Here is a 19,656-nt window from a genome sequence, read left to right as displayed (position 1 = left end):
AAAGTTGTAAAAAGGAAAGTAACAGTACAAGACGTCAATGAGAACTTTTATAAGAAATGTCAAAAGGCAGAAATACTGATTTTTTCCCCATGTATAGTTGATAGAGCATATATAGATTTTAAAATATTTGGTTGTGTTATTTAACACAAACTAATACGTAGTCATAAAAATTACAGTACCACAAAAGTGGTAAAAATGAAAATCTTCCCAGGCATGACCACTGTTAACAATTTGTGCAGAGATTTTCTTAGGTAGATTTTCAAAGGGTCTTGAATCTATTCCCACAGTGATGGGACTCCCAGCAATATTTTTTTTTCAGTAGAACCAAAAGGAAAAGAAAGGTAAGTAAATCAGCAGAACCATTGCCAGTCACTGCAACTGGCAGTGATTCTTTCATTAGAAAACTTTGGAGGGACCTGGGGTCAGGCTGCAGAGAATTAAAGGGCCAGTATAAGGTAAGACGTGAGCACACTTGTGCTTGTCACTGTGCCGACACCAGAACTGTGTGCTTGGCACCAATTCTCCCCCAGTCTCCATAACCCAGCTCCCCCAACCCAAGCTAATATCCCTAAGGACACTGCCTTATTCTCACCCCAAAGACTGGCTTCCACAGCCATGTTTACTTGATGGAAAATATTAAATGTGGGCGCAAGGGGAGAGGAAGAGCAGGAGTTTTTTGTGTGATTTTCTGACCATTCAGAACTGACAGCCCAGAAGTATATTCCCAGTTCATTCTGTCTGTACAAAAGACTGGTTTTTTTCAATTGCTAAGTTGTGTCCCCATGAACTGCAGCAAGCCAAGCTTCCCTGTGCTTCACTCTCTCCTGGAGTTTGCTCAAACTCATGTTCTTGCATGGAGAATTCCATGGAGAGAGGAGACTGGCAGGCTACAGTCCATGGGGTCACAAAGAGTCAGACACAACTGAGTAACTCACACACACACACACACACACACATGTCCATTGAGTCAATGATGCCATCCAACCATCTCATCCCCTTCTTCTGCCCTCAGTCCTTCCCAGTATCAGGGTCTTTCCCAATGAGTCAGCTCTTCGCATCAGGTGGCCAAAGTATTGCTTCAGCTTCAGCATCAGTCCTTCCAATGCACATTCAGATCCAAGAGACAGTGTGTGCTGAAAGGCAGAAGAGCTGAGTTCAAGGCCTTGTGCCACGATTCACTATACATGTGCTTGTGACAAGTCACTTAGTTCTCTGAGCCTAAATTTCTTCATGGTGACCAGGGACAATTAACTTTATCAGGTTGAGAAAATTAGTGAAACGCTGTGTATGAACACTGTTGTAACTGTAAGTCTTTGCGGAAGAGAAGTTTAAGGCCCTGATGTCAATGGGCTACACTTTCTAGATTAAAGTATTTTTTGATATTAAAAAGACTAAACATATTCATACACCATTGAAATTTGTGTTGGAAAGCCCACAAGTTCTGATTTATAAAAAGATTTTGAGAAACAGAACATAACAACAAAAATATTAGAATAAAATCTAATATTCATAATTTTTAGGGACTTAGCAGCCCTAGGTTATACGTTTGAAGTGCCCTGAATATTTTTAGGATTAATAAAAGGATTCTCCTTAATGAATAGGCCATAATTCTATAACATTATTTTTGATCTCAGAACTAAATCAGAGGCACTAGTCCTTTTATTTTCTGTTTTTTTGTGTGACTTCTATTACTACATCTGTTTTTAGTTCTAAACTTCATATGAAGATTTTTTGGGCCATGACTATGTTGGCAACCAGTGAAATGGATTGAGGAAGTTCAACAGGTAGGGCTGATAGCCAGCTGTGCTGTGCTGTGCTTAGTAGCTCAGTTGTGTCCAACTCTTTGTGACCCCATGGACTGTAGCCTGCAAGGCTCCTCTGTCCATGGGATTTTCCAGGCAAGAATACTGGAGTGGGTTGCCGTGCCCTCCTTCAGGGGATCTTCCCAACCTCGGGATCAAACCCAGGTCTCCTGCATTGCAGGTGGATTCTTTACCATCTGAGCTACCAGGGAAGCCCAAGAATACCAGAGTGGGTAGCCAATCCCTTCTTCAGGGGATCTTCCAGACCCAGGAATTGAACCAGGGTTTCCTGTATTGCAGGTGGATTCTTTACCAGATAGCCAAATGGCAACCACACTCTAGTATTCTTGCCTGGAAAATACTATGGACAGAGGAACCTGGCAGGCTATAGTCCATGGGGTTGCAAAAGAGTTGGACACAACTTAGCTACTAAACCACCAGCAGCAGGTACTATTAATTTCAGCTTCCCTGGTGGCTCAATGGTAAAGAATCTGCCTGCCAATGCAGGAGACAAGGAGACATGGGTTTGATCCCCTGGAGAAGGAAATGGCAACCCATTCTAGTATTCTTGCCTGGAAAATCCCATGGACAGAGGAGCCTGGTGGGCTACAATCCATGGGTTGCAAAAGAGTCAGACACAACTTGGAGACCAGACAACAATCATTAATTCAGCCTAAACGTGGTCGTTTAAGGCTGGCCTCTCCTCTGATTGATTAGTGCCTGTACCAGTGCTCACAGGGACCTTTGCATTAAAAAAGCAATGTCAGTTCCAAGACTGACTTATTCTTGAGGAGGGTAGAATAAACTTAAAAACATCTTCATTTTGTTTGGCAAAAAGTTTTAAATCAAAAGCAGATATGTTTTTCAGTTTCCCAAACAAATGTCATTTACAAGTTGACTAAATTGTGCAGACCTGCTCTGGAGTTTTGGTGCTGTTTTAAACATAGTTTGGGGTCGCTTAGGAAATAAACAAACAAATGAATCAACCTCCTCCACTGCTCCCCTCCCTGCAAAGAAGCCCAGCAAACAAAGCCAGTGGCTTTGTCAGGAAAGAACTTATCCTTTTTGCTCACCAGCATATCAGCATGCATGTCTTTCTTCCCAAGATCCATTTTCAACCAAGAATACAAACAGGTACATACTCCTGATACTCACTATTCCCCTGAAGATTTTCCTGAATTTACATTTTCCTCTTAAATTTAAAAAGCTCTAAACAGAGATTGTGTGTGCGTATATATATACACACATACATATACACATAAACATAGCTCAACCCCAAAATGTTTTGAAGACAGCAATTTGTGAGCTGGTACATATGTTTTCTTTCTTTCTTTCTTTCTTTTATTTTTGAAATGTTTTAAGCTAGTGACTAATAAAACTAAGATTTTCTAGCTTTTCAGCCAAAGATTAGAAACCATTTCCTGGTCTCTGATAATTTTGCTTCTACTTATAGGACACAAAGAAAAGACAGCATGGGGAAGTCAGTTAATTCAAAATTACTTCTCTGACAGCTGTACATGTCGAAATCAGATATAGAGACATATAGAAGCAAAATTTGGAGAAGGCAATGGCACCCCTCTCCAGTACTCTTGCCTGGAAAATCCCATGGATGGAGGAGCCTGGTGGGCTGCAGGCCATGGGGTCGCAAAGAGTCAGATATGACCGAGCGACTTCACTTTCATGCATTGGAGAAGGAAATGGCAACCCACTCCAGTGTTCTTGCCTGGAGAATCCCAGGGACCGGGGAGCCTGGTGGGCTGCTGTCTATGGGGTTGCACAGAGTCGAACACGACTGAAGCAACTTAGCAGCAGCAGCAGCAAGTCTTTTAACAATGGACCAAGAATCCAAGTTCCTGTTTGCACATGAATCTAGGATGTCTCTAGCTATTTTTTAGGATTTGGGAGATCTGGTCATTAATCTGGGTTTCCCTGGTGGCTCAAGACAGTAAAGAATCCACCTGCAATGTGGGAGACTTGGGTTTGATCCCTGGGTTGGAAAGATCTCCTGGAGGAGGGCATGGCAACCCACTTCAATAATGCTGCCTGGAGAATCCCATGGACAGAGGTACCTGCAAGCTACAATTCATGGGGTCGCAAAGAGTCTGACACGACTGAGTGACTAAGCACAACACACAGCACAGTCATTAATTTACTTTTTGTCAATACTGTTTATCTGTGAGCTCCTGAAGGTCAGGAGGGCCGTGTGCTGATCCATTATATTCCCAGGGTCCGGCAATGCCCAGGATATCATAGGCACCAAATATGTATTTGTTGAGCAAAATGAATGACCAAATGAGTAAGTTATATGTAATTAAGGCATTTTAAACATGGACCTTTAAGGAAATGCTGCTGCTACTGCTGCTAAGTCGATTCAGTCGTGTCCGACTCTGTGCAACCCCAGAGATGGCAGCCCACCAGGCTCCCCGAGTCGTGTCCGACTCCTAGTGACCCCATGGACTGCAGCCTACCAGCCTCCTCTGTCCATGGGATTTTCCAGGCAAGAGCACAGGATTGGGTTGCCATTGCCTTCTCCAAAGATAATAGTTTGTACAATTTCCTTCAAGTCATGTAGTATTTCCTATCTTGTTCTTTTACTCTACAGTTCCTACTGCTGAGACTAAGGGCTGAAGTGAGGATGGCCTCCCCTCTGCTTAAGTCAGGCAAACACTACTGCTGGTATGTGATTCCTAATGTTCTCCATGGTGCCTTGGCTGTTTCAGATTTCATTTACTTCTTTTGTTGCGCTTTCAGGACCTAACAAAAGTTTCAGACCCATAGGAGGCCCATAAAATAATGCTTATTCAATTGGATTATAATGTCAGTGAAGGCTATAGATGATGCCAGCCAATTGTGAGAAAGCTTGGAGGGTTAAGCCCCAAGGAGGTTCCCACCATTCAGCTACAGTATTTTTTCCATTCCTACTCTAATAGCTCTGCTTAAAGAACGTCTGAACAATTTTAAAGTGGGTTAATTAAATGTCACATTTTCCATTTATTTACTAATTCATACTACCATATTTTTAACCTGAGTGAGATAGTTACTTAGACTTCACTAATATTATCCAAAAAGAAAGAAAACAAATGTTGGCAATAAAGTTATATTAACATTTAACGTCAACTAATAATTAGTGGCTATACCATTTTTGTATTCCCTTAGTTATCTGAGAATCATGTTTCTAAGGAGATTTTAAGTAGAGCTGTAGACTTGTGTTTAGAGTGGAATATTGCCCAATAACAGTGCTGTCTACCATATATTTATCCCTAACCCTTTTTTCCTAGATTGTAATTAAAAGAGAGGGTTATTACAACAGCATGGTTATTACTCATTTCATGTTACAGTAGATTGGTTGATGTCTTCTGGAAAAATGAAGAACTCAACTTTAAGCTGAGGGGTTTTTCTAAATACTCTGATGCAATTCTTGAGCGCACGAAATTATGATTTCTCAAGTTTTGAAAGAAGAAATAAACCCAAAGATTTATAAAAGAAAAACAACAGAAAACAATACTGCTGAACTATTAGCAATTGAACCAGACAAAAGAGTCAAAACGAATTACATTTATTTTCAAAGCTAGCCCATGAAGAAATGGCAAATCAAAACTAAGTAAGACAAGAGAAAATTTTATGCTCACAAAGGATATATTTCTTGGCATTTTTCTTGATTCTTTAAATACTGATGCACAGAAACAATAAAAAAATTTCCATTGCTTTTTAAAATTAACTACTTTATTACAACAGTAATATTATAGGTTCAATATTTTAAATATTAACAGAATAGGGAGGTATAAGGTAAAACAAAATTTCTCTACCTTCTATCCTTCCTACTCTATAATCCCATTTTTTTGGAGATAACTGTTGGTGACATTTTCTTCCTTTTACAGCCATTGAAAATTACTGTTTGTATTAGTTTCCTAGGGTTGCCATAACATAATACCACAGACTGGGGAGCTTAAACAACAGAAATTTATTTTCTCACAGTTTGGAGGCCAGCATTACAAGATTAAGGTGTGTGAGGGTTGATCTCTTCTGAGGTCTCTCTTCTCATGCTGTGCATGACCGTTTTCTCCCTCTCTCTTCTTGTGTTCTTTCCTTTGTGCATCTGTTGGTGTCCTAATTTCCTCCTTACGAGCACACCAGTTGAATTAGACCACGGGCCATCCTAACAACCTCATCTTAACTTAGTCACCTCCTTAAAAGTCATATCTCCAAATACAGTCACATTCAGGGGCTCCAGGGCTTAGAGTTTCCACAAATGAATTTTGGGGAAACACAACTCAGCACGTTTACACTATTAAAAGCAATACTGCAACAAAATTGTGAAATGCCTGGTGAAATGCCTGCTTTCTAATCATTTACACTATCAGCAGTACATTCAGTTCAGTTCAGTTCAGTTCAGTCGCTCAGTTGTGTCCAACTCTTTGCGACCCCATGAATTGCAGCATGCCAGGCCTCCCTGTCCATCACCAACTCCCGGAGTTCACTCAGACTCATGTCCATCGAGTCGGTGATGCCATCCAGCCATCTCATCCTCTGTCATCCCCTTCTTCTCCTGCCCCCAATCCCTCCCAGCATCAGAGTCTTTTCCAGTGAGTCAACTCTTCTCATGAGGTGGCCAAAGTACTGGAGTTTCAGCTTTAGCATCATTCCTTCCAAAGAAATCCCAGGGCTGATCTCCTTCAGAATGGACAGCAGTACATAGTAATACCTATTTCCCTTCAGCCTTGAACTTATCTAAACTTTTAATTTTTAATTGAATAGAAAAAAATGACTATTTTTGTTTTAATTTGTATAACTAAAATATATTAATATGGCTGGGTATCTTTTCATGTGCCTGTTTTCTGTTAAGATTCCCCCCCTCCATGGTCTCCCTTGCCCATTCATTCTATTGGTTATTTATCTTTTGTTTACTTGTGGTAATTTCTTGTATATTAAGGATGTTTTGTCATATGTATAAAAATATTTTTTCAATCTGTTCTTGTCTTTCTTTTTGTCCTTTTTATTGGATTGTTTTAAAATTGATAAAAATTTAATGTTAGATAAAAATTGGGGTATTAAATGTTTTTGAGTAGCTTGAGAAGTTTGAAAAGAACTTTAGAAAAAGCCTTTCCCATGCCAAAATTATTTATGAATTAATATTATCTCAAGTTCTCTTCTAGGTATTTGATCCCTGGGTCGAGGACATCCCCTGGAGAAGGAGCCTGTAAAACCCCTTGGACAGAGGAGCCTGGTGAGCTAGGTCCATGGGGTCACACAGAGTTGGACATGACTGAGCACGTGCATGCACAATTAGCTACACAGCCACTACTGCAATTCAGTGGGAAACAAACGGTGCTGGATCAACCGGATAAACATACAGGAAAACTAGTTTGAGATGAATCATAATCTTTTACATGAAAATAAAGCAATCACACTTCTAGAAGAAAACATAGGAGAATATCTTCATGACTTTGGAGTGAGACAAGATTTCTTAAAATGGAACATCAAGACAACCTGTAAAAGGAAGATTGAAACATTGAACTTAATTAACACTAAGAATGTCTATTCATGAAAAGATACCATTTAAAAAGAAAAAAGAAAAGCCATAGGCCAAGAGAAGATACTTGTAATACAAATCCTGAAAAAGGGTCTGTATCCAGAATATACAAAAAAAACAGAAATTAAGAAAAAAGTCAACCAATTAAAAAGTGGAAAGAAGATTTAAACAACAGTTGACAAAAGAGGATATTGAATGACCAAAAGTCAACAGCATTAGTCATCAGGGAAATACAAATTAAAACTTCAGTGATATACATCCCATCAAAATGACTAAAATTAGAGACGGATAATGCTGTGTTGATCAAGATGTTCAACAACTGGAACTTACATTGCTAGTGTGAGTATGTGTTGGCATACCTTCTTTGGAAAGTTATTCTATAGTATTTATTAACATCTGCTGCTGCTGCTGGAGAAGGCAATGGCACCCCCCTCCAGTACTCTTGCCTGGAAAAATCCCATGGATGGAGGAGCCTGGTAGGCTGAAATCCATGGGGTCGCTAGGAGTCGGACACGATTGAGCGACTTCACTTTCACTTTTCACTTTCATGCATTGGAGAAGGAAATGGCAACCCACTGCAGTGTTCTTGCCTGGAGAATCCCAGGGACAGGGGAGCCTGTTGGGCTGCCGTCTGGGGTCGCACAGAGTTGGATACGACTGAAGCGACTTAGCCTAAGTCGTTTCAGTAGCGTCTGACTCTATGTGATCCCATAGATGGCAGCATTAAATACACCCACATATCTATAGCCTAGCAATTCCACTTTTGCTATATACTTTACAGAAAGGATTATGTCCACCAAAAGACATATACAAGAATGCTTGCAACAGCTTTATCACAAGCCAAAAATTGGAAGCAACTCAAATATTATATAAATTACAATATATTTACACAATAAAATGAAATAAAATACTGCTACATGAAATAATATGGATTAATCTGAGACACATCATTTTGAGGGAAAAAATAGCGGTCAAATGATAACAAGCATGTAAATATTATGGAGTTCTGAAACAGGAAAAAATATATCAATAATGATAAAATGAAAAGCTACTAGCACTGGAGAATGATTGACTAGATGAAAGTACAGAAGAGCCTTCTGAGAGCAAGGGAATGTTCTATATCTTGATCTAGGCTGTATCTTATACATGTATTTTCTATGGTTGAATTGTGTCCTCCTCCAAATTCGTATGTTAAAGTCCCACCCTCACCCCGGTATCTAAGAATGCAACTTTATTTGGAGATAAGGTCTTTAAAGAAATGATTAAATTAAGACACCATTTGGGAACAGCCCTAATCTAGTATTAGGGCTTCCCTGATAGCTCAGTTGGTCAAGAATCTGCCTGCAATGCAGGAGACCCCAGTTCGATTCCAGGGTTGGGAAGATCCCCTGGAGAGGGAATAGGCTACCCACTCCAGTATTCTTGGGCTTCTCTTGTGGCTCAGCTGGTAAAGAATCCGCCTGCAATGCGGGAGACCTGAGTTCGATCCCTGGGTTGGGAAGATCTCCTGGAGAAGAGAAAGGCTACCGACTCCAGTATTCTGGCCTGGAGAATTCCATGGACAGTCCATGGACTTGCAAAGAGTCGGATATGACTGAGTGACTTTCACTCACTCACTAATCTAGTATGACTGAGAAAAAGAGGAGGGGACATCAGGGATACAAGGCCACAGAGCAAAGATCACGTGAAGAGACAGTAAGAGAGTGGCCATCTGCAAGCCAGAAGAGAAGCCTCAGAGGAATGTAACTCTGACAGGACTTTAATGTTGTACTTACAGCCTCCAAAACTGAAAAAAATAATTTCTGTTACTTAAGTCACCCAGTCTATGGTATTTTGTTATGGTGTGTCTAGCAAACAAATACAGTATTCATTTGTAGACATTATCAATGCGTACACCTATGATTTATGTAATGTACTCTAAGTTATACCTATATACATCAACTTAAATTAAAAGCAAAAACAAAGTTTCCTTCTGGCTGCTGCTGCTGCTGCTAAGTCGATTCAGTTGTGTCCGACTCTTCGAGACCCCATAGACGGCAGCCCACCAGGCTCCCCCGTCCCTGGGATTCTCCAGGCAAGGACACTGGAGTGGGTTGCCATTTCCTTCTCCAATGCATGCAAGTGAAAAGTGAAAGTGAAGTTGCTCAGTCATGTCCGACTCTTAGCGACCCCATGGCCTGCAGCCCACCAGGCTCCACCGTCAATGGGATTTTCCAGGCAAGAGTACTGGAGTGGGGTGCCATTGCCTTCTCCTTCCTTCTGGCAGACAGCCTGAATTATCCCAAAAACATCAGTCCTACTCGTTATCACAAATCTGTACCATAATTTATCCGGCATTTACTGCAGAGCTCGTCACTGTATCCAGCTGTCTTTAGCTCCACTTTAGCCTTTTCAGCTATAATATTTTGCTCTACTTTTCCATGACAAGGGGAGAAATGGGGAGAGAGTGTGGAATTAGCATGATCTTGTTATTGTGGACACTTCAATGAGCTACAGAAAATTAGAATTCCATTTCTAGGTCCACCAGGAACTTTTTGAGCAACCGTGAATTTCTGCCTTCCCTACCTTGTACTTCTGCTTTCCCGTATGGCAAAGAGTGATAATTATAATTGGTCAGACCTCCAAGGTTGTGAAGATTACTAAGATATTATCTTAAAATTGTACAGAATTGGTGCTATACAAACACAGAAGTGTTATTATTCCCAGCCCAATAATAAACATGGCTTCAAATGATAGCTTTTAAAGATCTATAATCATAATGAGAGCATCACTCCTCCACCCTTGTTGCATTTCTATTTCCCATGGTTATAGTCACTAGAATCTGTTTTTTTAACCTCTCTATAATTCTACCTGTTATACTTCATTGTACTTGTTGCCTTTTATGTCTCTTTCACTTTCTAGATTTTTTTATTTTCTGAAGAGAAGAAACATTCTCTGGAGGATTCAGTGTCTATCATATAGTAGGTATTCAATAAATATTTGCTTAATAGGTAGATGGCTGAATGAATAAAAAGGACCCTAACTCTCATATTGGAAAGTTATCTAAAAGTTTGTGTTAAGTTATCTGAAAAAGAGAGAAAATTCCAAGGAATTCTGAAACAAGCCTTTTAAAGAGTACAAGCTACTCTTTTGAACTGAGTATTTCATTTCCAGGGTTTCCAGCTTGAATTTTGATCCAGTTTTCTTTAAGTTTATCTATACAGGAAATCAAGGAGAAAAATGGCACCAACAGCACCTACCTCACAGACGGTGTTGTAAGGACTGAATGAAGTAATGCATGTAATATATTCAGAACAGTGCTTCATACATAGAAAACTTTAGGGTATGCTACTATTACTGCTACTTGAATCAAAGGCAGAAAAGAGCAACTGTTAAGAGCAAGGACTTTGGTGCTACACTGATTGGGTTCACAGCCCAGATCCATGGTTTATTAACTGTGTGATCTTGAGTAAATAGGTAATCCTCTCTAAATTAGTTTCCCTACTGTCTAAAATAAAATAAGAGCATGTATCTCAAATGGTTATTGTGAGGATAAACTGTTCTAATTGATATGTATAAAAGTACACTTAGAACACTTAATACTCACTACAACTATTTGAGATATATATTAATATTTTTATACTCTGTTAGTTGTGTGTTATATATTTATACATCGTATCTATCTATTTCTATATACCTATCTAACTTCAAACAAGGTCTGTCACATAATAAGTATGATATAGTATTTGGTCTTATTATGATGATGCATTATTTATGATGCCTGGAAGGTAAAATTGTTAGTATCTATTGACTACATTTATAAATGAGAAATCTAGGACAATTTCTAGGTTTCCATTTGGGTCTCTGGAAAGCGAGCACTTTTAAGCAGGTAATACAACAGGAGAGATACCATTATAGCTTGGTGACATCACCTTAGGGGTCAACTAGTCTATCCCAGTGATTATGTCACAAGAAGAGAGATATAAACTAGACCGCAGATTATACACAGTAAGGTACAAAGAAGTGCCTTGGTTAGCCTGGGAACAGAAGGTAGTACAAAGAAACTAGATCTTAGAGTATTCAGTGGAATTTTGCTAGACAAAGTTTTAAAAAGTAGGCTTTATTTGCAGGCAGCAGGAAGATACTGCAAGATTATATTCAGAAAGTGAGGAAAATAGATCTGTGTTTTATACTTATCATACTTGGAAACTGTGGCACACTGGATTATCTATAGTAAGAAACTAGAGAATGGACAATTGATAAGGAAGGTCCTCAACAGTCCCAAGTTGGAGAGATAATGAGGGTCTGGATTTGCAGAGACATGGTGAGAATGGAGAGGTAAAGGTAGCTCATTATGAATAAGGGAGACAGAATCTGGCCTAGATAACTGATTGGATATGGAGATAATAATTGCCTTGAGGGTTGCCTTGAGACATGTAACTTGGCTAACTGGTTGGTGGGCCATTAAGTGAGATAGGGAAGACATCTTGTTGGTTTAGAGATGCATGTGGATTGTCAGGGCAGAGATACCTAACAAGCGATTAGCTCTATGAGTCTATAGTTCAGTCAAGAGGTCAGGGCCAAAGATCCAGATTCGCTCACATAGTCTATGAGAAGAAATAAGGTAAAAGAAAGAATACTCAGGAATATTAATATTCAGGGAGTGAACAGAGGAAATGGAGCTGCTGAAAGAGAGTGAAGGGGATGTTAGAGATACAGGAGGAGAATTGAGAAAGTAAAGTTATTAATATCAAAGCTAAGGTAGGGGGAGTTTTTCCAAAAGGAGTGTTAAATTTCAGAGACATCTAGTAGGATGAAGACCGAAGAAGTCACTGGTGATTTTTGTCAGAACAGAGTCAGTGGAGCACTGGGTCTGGAATCTAGATTGTCTGCAGTAAATCAGGGAAGAAACAGGAAATTAGGTTATAAAGCCAGTAAATATGAACTATTCTTTCCAGAAATTTGGTTCACAACCAAAAGAAAGAAGCCAGTGAAGATGATGGATTAAGCAGAATGCATAGTTAGAAGGATACTTTTTAAAATTTGAGATTTGAGAATAAGATTGAAGAAAGGGAGGCTGCTGCTGCTGCTGCTGCTGCTGCTAAGTCGCTTCCGTCGTGTCCAACCCTATGCAACCCCATAGACAGCAGCCCACCAGGCTCCCCTGTCCCTGGGATTCTCCAGGCAAGAACAGTGGAGTGGGTTGCCATTTCCTTCTCCAATCAGGAAAGTGAAAAGTGAAAGTGAAGTCGCTCAGTCGTGTCGTGTCCGACTCTTCGTGACCCCATGGACTGTAGCCTACCAGGCTCCTCCATCCATGGGATTTTCCAGGCAAGAGTACTGGAGTGGGTTGCCATTGCCTTCTCCGAAGAAAGGGATGAAAGAAGATTATTAAAGAAGCAAGTTGTAGAAGATGATGGAAGGTAATTAATAATAATAGCTAACAATTCCTGGGGGCTTTCGTGGTGGTTCAGACAGTAAAGAAATTGCCTGCAATGCAGGAGACCCAGATTCCATCCCTGGGTAAGGAAGATCCCCTGGAGGAGGGCACGGCAACCCACTCCAGTATTTTTGCCTAGAGAATCCCATGGACAGAGGAGCCTGGTGGGCTACAGTCCATAGGGTTACACAGAGTCAGACACGACTGAAGTGACTTAGCACACACACACACAACAATTACTGATTGTATTCCATGTGCTAAGTACTCTATCTACTAAGTACTTTCCACAGACTAACTCACCCTTATTCTCACCCTTATAATCCTTATTCTCACCCTGGATTCTTGCCTGGAGAATCCCATGGACAGAGGAGCCTGGCAGACTACAGTCCATGGGGTTGCAAAGGTCGGACATGACTTAGTGGCTAAACCACCAAACACCACTCACCCTGGAGGCAGGGGCTAAACAGAACACACATTTAACCCTTAGGCTGTGCTGGCCAGCTCTCTAAAATAGGTCGAAGAACATAAGTAAAAGTGGATATGTATCAGTAAAGTTGTATGCTTTGCCCAAGAGAGTTTCATTGCTTCTTTAGAAATCAGGCATCAGAAAATACAGATGCATTTGGAGATGAAGAGCATTTATACCTAGTGGCTCCTTCCCCCAACTTTCCCAGTAAATAGTACAACTGTTTCAAGAGGGAGGTGAAGAGCCAAAGATCAGGAAGAAAGATCTGGAAGAATCACTGCAGACACTGGGGTTGTTGTTGTTTAGTCACTAAGTTGTGTCTGACTCTTTGCAACCCGATGGACTATAGTCTGCCAGGATCCTCTATCTGTGGGATTTTCCAGGCAAGAATACTAGAGTGGGCAGCCATTTACTTTTCCAGGGGATCTTCCTGATTCAGGGATCCAACCCATGTCTCCTGCATTGACAGGTGGAGTCTTTACCTCTGGATCTTCTGAGTAAAACACAGTCCTATTAACTTAAAAAAAAAAAAAAAAAAGTGTGACCTACTGGAGTAGATATGATAAGTCCCCAAATAACTACAATAGCAGGTAGCATATGTGAAGGAACATAATAGACATAGCTATATAAGGGTTCATCCAAAGGAGATAATGTATCTGCTTATGAGGCAAGAGAGACCAAACATCTCCAAGTATCTGTGATACCAAAAAAATAGTTTCAACAAGCAGTCCTAGAAGCTTAGTATCCTATTCTTTCCAAAGGACAGCTCCACAGCTCGATAAGAGCAGGGTTGTTCAATGAGAGAGAGTTATAAACAAGAATTACAGGATAAACTGGAGTTGATGGGAGCACAGCACGGGGTGAGGAAGAGTCCCTGAACAGGGATGAATGGGGAGACAGGGGTTGAGAACACTGAGCCTCAGTTTTCTAACTAAAAAATGTCAGCCCCCTCTTAGATTATTCTCCTTTTCTTTCTCTCCCTCTCCCTCTAGTTCTTCATTATTGAATATTTATCTAGTTCCTGATTCTTTGCCAAGGTCTTCATGCATTGAATGTATTCAGTCCTTTCCATCGCTTTTGTGAAGATGCCATCATCTCCATTTTCAGGTGACTTAACTGAGGCTCTAAGAGGTCAAGTTACTTGCCCAAGGAATTCCACTCAGATCCAACTGGTCTTTATCCTTGCTTCTCACACTGGCTCTAATAATTATACAAACAGCACCTGGCATATAGGAGATATCCCATAAATTAGTAACAGTGATAATAATAGTAATAATAATTACTAATGAATATATATCCAACAACATGTGGTGCTTTGTGGATTTGCCGAGATGTTAAAGTGAATGGAATCCAGGGTTCCTTTGTGGGATTGGTAGAAAAGGAAAATTTTTACTTTTTCTTTCTTTTTTTTTTAAAACCAAATTCATTGAACTTAAAATGTTTTAAGCAGTTTTAAATACTTTACACAAATTATCTCATTTTTATTCCCATTGTAAAGATGAGGGTACTGAGTGACAAAACAATTACCCTAACTGGCCCATGCACACAATGGTAATTGGCAAAGCAAGGATTCAGACCCCAGGTAATTTGGCTCCAGAGCCCATGCTCTTCACTGCTACACTGTATCTACTCTCCAGAAGTCTAATTGAGCCAGACTATGGAGGACCTTATATATCCAGCCAAGGAGAGCACACACCCTCTCCTTTCCCTTTCTCACATCAGAGGTGTCCTCAAGGCCTCTTACATCAGTGACTCTTTAGGAGTTGAATAGAGCCATTGCATCACCAAGACCCTTATACTTACCTGAGATTATAAGCTTTATGAGAGTAAGAGCATGTCTGTCCTTTTTGTATTTGTATTCCAGTGCTGGCCAGACACTCAGCAGATGGTAAATATGTAATAAATCTTTATGAAATAAATGAAAAAATATCATTGAATCATTCAGGCTTCAGAATATCAGATTTCTTAGAAAGGTTAGACATATCAGAACTAGGAATTTTTACCCATAGAATAATACAGTAAGATGAATAATATTTATAAAGCAACTTCAAATTTGGAGTCAAGACAACAAAATATCAGGCAAAAATATTTAGGACTCAATTTGCAGCTCAGCTAAGCCAACTTAATTTTCTGCATTGAATATTTTTTGCTAATGTGTACTCTACAAGGATGTCCTCAAAAGACTGTGAAATCATGCTTAACAATTACTTTTATGAGTCATTTGACTTGAAAATTGATCTTGAACTTGGAAAAGCCTTAGTGGCAGAACCAAGCAAGAAAGAATTGCAAAGATTTAAGGCTTTATTGGATGGAGTCTGACCTAAGTGACAGTAAGGTGCTGAGGAAAAACAGAATTGAGTGTATGAACAGTGCTAGCTGAAAGACACTGAAAGATTGCCTGAGAATTAGCAGGAGAAGGTGTTTCTGAATGACTGTCTCCTGATGGAAACATGGGAAAGGACTCAGCCCAGTGACAACACAATTTCTACTCACTTCCACAGCCTTAGGGGGTTCTTTCTTTGGTGAGTTCAAAGGGTATGATTGACATAAAGGAGGTAAAAACTGAGGCTCTGAAGTGGGCTTTCTAATGTAAGTGGCATGAGGGCAAGGCCTGTGTTACACTCAGTGCTTTTCCCCAGGGTCTAGATCAGCTCCTGGCATTCACAGGAGCTCAATGCATATTTGGTGATTGAATGAACCTTAGAACCTTAACTCACCACATTCCTAGCTCTGTGACCAAGGGAACAGTCAAATTCTCTGAAATGGCTTTCCCTTTTTATTTTATTTTTTAGTTCTACCAGTTTATTGCTACCAACCCATCACCCTCCACCCTCAGGCACACATGCTCCGTCATGTAACCCCATGGACTGCAGCCCACCAGGCTCCTCTGTCCATGGACTTTTCCAGGCAAGAATACTGGAGTGGGTTGCCATTTCCTTCTCCAGGGCCCTTTTTAAAAATGATAAAAAATAGTACCTACCTCATAAGGTTGTTGAGCGGATGAACGGTGACAACGTATGTAAAGCATTTAGTGAATTGTTTGGTATATAGGAAGCAATCAAGGTAAGTTTTTGCTGTTGTTCTTGCTGTTATTATTAGGGTTGTTTGCTGTCGGCTGTTTGCTGCCACGAATCTGCATTTGGGAAATTACCTGCCCTCCCTCACTTCCAGTCATCCCAGTTTCCTTTAATTCAGTTCAGTTCAGTTCAGTTGCTCAGTCGTGTCCGACTCTTTGCGACCCCATGAATCGCAGCACGCCAGGCCTCCCTGTCCATCACCAACTCCTGGAGTTCACTCAGACTCACGTCCATCGAGTCAGTGATGCCATCCAGCCATCTCATCTTCTGTCATCCCCTTCTCCTCCTGCCCCCAATCCCTCCCAGCATCAGAGTCTATTCCAATGAGTCAACTCTTCGCATGAGGTGGCCAAAGTACTGGAGTTTCAGCTTTACCATCATTCCTTCCAAAGAAATCCCAGGGCTGATCTCCTTCAGAATGGACTGGTTGGATCTTCTTGCAGTCCAAGGCACTCTCAAGAGTCTTCTCCAACACCACAGTTCAAAAGCATCAATTCTTTGGTGCTCAGCCTTCTTCACAGTCCAACTCTCTCATCCATACATGACCACAGGAAAAACCATAGCCTTGACTAGCCAGACCTTTGTTGGCAAAGTAATGTCTCTGCTTTTCAATATGCTATCTAGGTTGGTCCTAACTTTCCTTCCAAGGAGTAAGCATCTTTTAATTTCATGGCTGCACTCACCATCTGCAGTGATTTTGGAGCCCAGAAAAATAAAGTCTGACACTGTTTCCACTGTTTCCCCATCTATTTCCCATGAAGTGATGGGACCGGATGCCATGATCTTCATTTTCTGAATGTTGAGCTTTAAGCCAACTTTTTCACTCTCCTCTTTCACTTTCATCAAGAGGCTTTTGAGTTCCTCTTCAGTTTCTGCCATAAGGGTGGTGTCATCTGCATATCTGAGGTTATTGTATTTCTCCCAGCGATCTTGATTCCAGCTTGTGCTTCTTCCAGTCCAGCATTTCTCATGATGTACTCTGCATAGAAGTTAAATAAGCAGGGTGACAATATACAGCCTTGACATACTCCTTTTCCTATTTGGAACCAGTCTGTTGTTCCATGTCCAGTTCTAACTGTTGCTTCCTGACCTGCATACAGACTTCTCAAGAGGCAGGTCAGGTGGTCTGGGATTCCCATCTCTTTCAGAATTTCCCACAGTTTATTGTGATGCACACACTCAAAGGCTTTGGCATAGTCAATAAAGCAGAAATAGATGTTTTTCTGGAACTCTCTTGCTTTTTCCATGATCCAGCAGATACTGGCAATTTGATCTCTGGTTCCTCTGCGTTTTCTAAAACCAGCCTGAACATCAGGAAGTTCACGGTTCACATATTGCTGAAGCCTGGCTTGGAGAATTTTGAGCATTACTTTACTAGTGTGTGAGATTAGTGCAATTGTGCAGTAGTTTGAGCATTCTTTGGCATTGCCTTTCTTTGGGATCGGAATGAAAACTGACCTTTTCCAGTCCTGAGGCCACCGCTGAGTTTTCCAAATTTGCTGGCATATTGAGTGCAGCACTTTCACAGCATCATCTTTCAGGATTTGAAATAGCTCAACTGGAATTCCATCACCTCTTCCTTTAATTAGTGGGAAGCAATAGAAATATGAAGGTCCTTGAACACCTCCATGTATTTTATCCTCATACAACCTTTATTTTCCCACATTACACATAGATGCCCGAAGCTGTTTTTATTGTAGATTGTCTTTCATACTGAGCTCCTTAGTGATGATTCTTAGCTAATTTACAATTAGCATGGGCTAAGGATTGGGCTTTGGTCCAAGTTAGGGCCTATTCTCACCCCAGATGGTCTGGGGCTGACGTGAAGTCTGAGCCTCTCTTCCCGCCATTGGCCACCTGTGGGAGGCCTTTGACTTGAACCCCTGGATAGCCAGGGACTGGAGCATGTTCACTTGTCATTCATTCATTCAGCAAAATTTGTGTGCTGACTCTGTGCCAAGGTGTTGAGCGTTGTCTCTACATCATAGGATCCCTCTCCAGCCTCTCCTCCCACACTCCTCTCGTGGGGAGGAGCAGATGGAGAGGAGCTTGTAAGTATGGGGGACTACAAGGTCAGAGGCGGAGGGACAGCACTCATGAGATAAAGGGGAGGTGGGGTGAGCAGGCAGCTCAGACCCCATTAGGCTTATTCTATGAAAACAGGCTGAGGGAGAAAGCCATTTCCCTCACCTCTGCTCTGGGAATCCAGCACCTGTGACCTCGGAGATTTCAACACTGGAGGCATGTCTGCTCTCTGCTGAAGCTTCTTTCAAGCCTGGGAAACAGCAGGGGGTTGACTGGCTTCTTCAAGTTGCCAGCTGCCTCCCACCAGAGGCCTCTGGAAACCTATAAAGTTTCTTACTTGCCCTTCCAGGTTGCAATTTCAAAGAGACAATTTTATGAGACAATAATTAGGTGTTTCATAGTTCTTTAGGGTTTTCTTGTTTGTTTGTTTTTTTTTCCTATCTGGGAACAGAAATCTCCTTAACAACATGCAAAATGTTGGTTGAATACTCACTTTGTTGCTCTGTGCTGGGCACTTTGTAACATTATTTTGTTTAATGCTCACCACAACCTATAAGGTTGATCTTATCACCTTTTTTTAAAAAAGAAATAAGTATCACAAAGGTATGTAATTTTCTCAAGCTTATTTATACAATTACTAAGACTTAAAGATAAGCATGAATAATGTCTGAAATGTATGAGGAATGCAAAAGAAAAGATGAAGTGGAGAATGGCAGGGCAGGTGATGATGTGTAAAAGGGAGCAGAGGTGGGGATATTTATTACTTAAACAAATTCATCTAAAGATAAGGGTGAAATACTGATCTTCCAAGCTCTGGGTTCTAAATAGTTGCTACTCAAGATTAGTGTATGAAGGGAGGGACTGGAAAAAGTCTTGTATATATACACAAAACAAGACAATGGGACTCAGAGAAATACGGGAAGGGTGGTTCTGTCCGGAAAAAAAATAAGTATTTTAAAGGAAACTGAATATATATATTCAGAGACACAGAGAGAGAGTGAGAGAGAGAAGTGACACTGAATAATAGAGTGTGAACCCAAAATGCCTGCTCACATTCACAGGCACTAACTATGAGAAAATACCAATAGCAGAGGAGCCACGGGGATGCCATTTATGGATAAAAGCTATTTATGAGAATGAGAAGCCTCAGAGTGGGGTTATTACTCTTGTTAGGTCCCTCTGAGAAGTAAATTAGGTGTTTGAATAGGTAGATACATTTTTTTTCTATTTCTATGTTGCATTTATTGCAATGACAATAATAATATGCCACCCTTGGCTTCCAGAGGGGACTTTCTCAACTCAAGGAACTGAGCCCTTCTCTGTGCAACCTGCTGTGC

This window comes from Bos grunniens, chromosome 3 (genome assembly GCF_055505025.1).
Source record: "Bos grunniens cultivar Pamir isolate PY7600 chromosome 3, Bosgru_T2T1.0, whole genome shotgun sequence".
Classification (NCBI taxonomy): domain Eukaryota; kingdom Metazoa; phylum Chordata; class Mammalia; order Artiodactyla; family Bovidae; genus Bos; species Bos grunniens.
The sequence above is the reverse complement of the archived record's forward strand: the minus strand, read 5'-3'. Positions refer to the sequence as shown.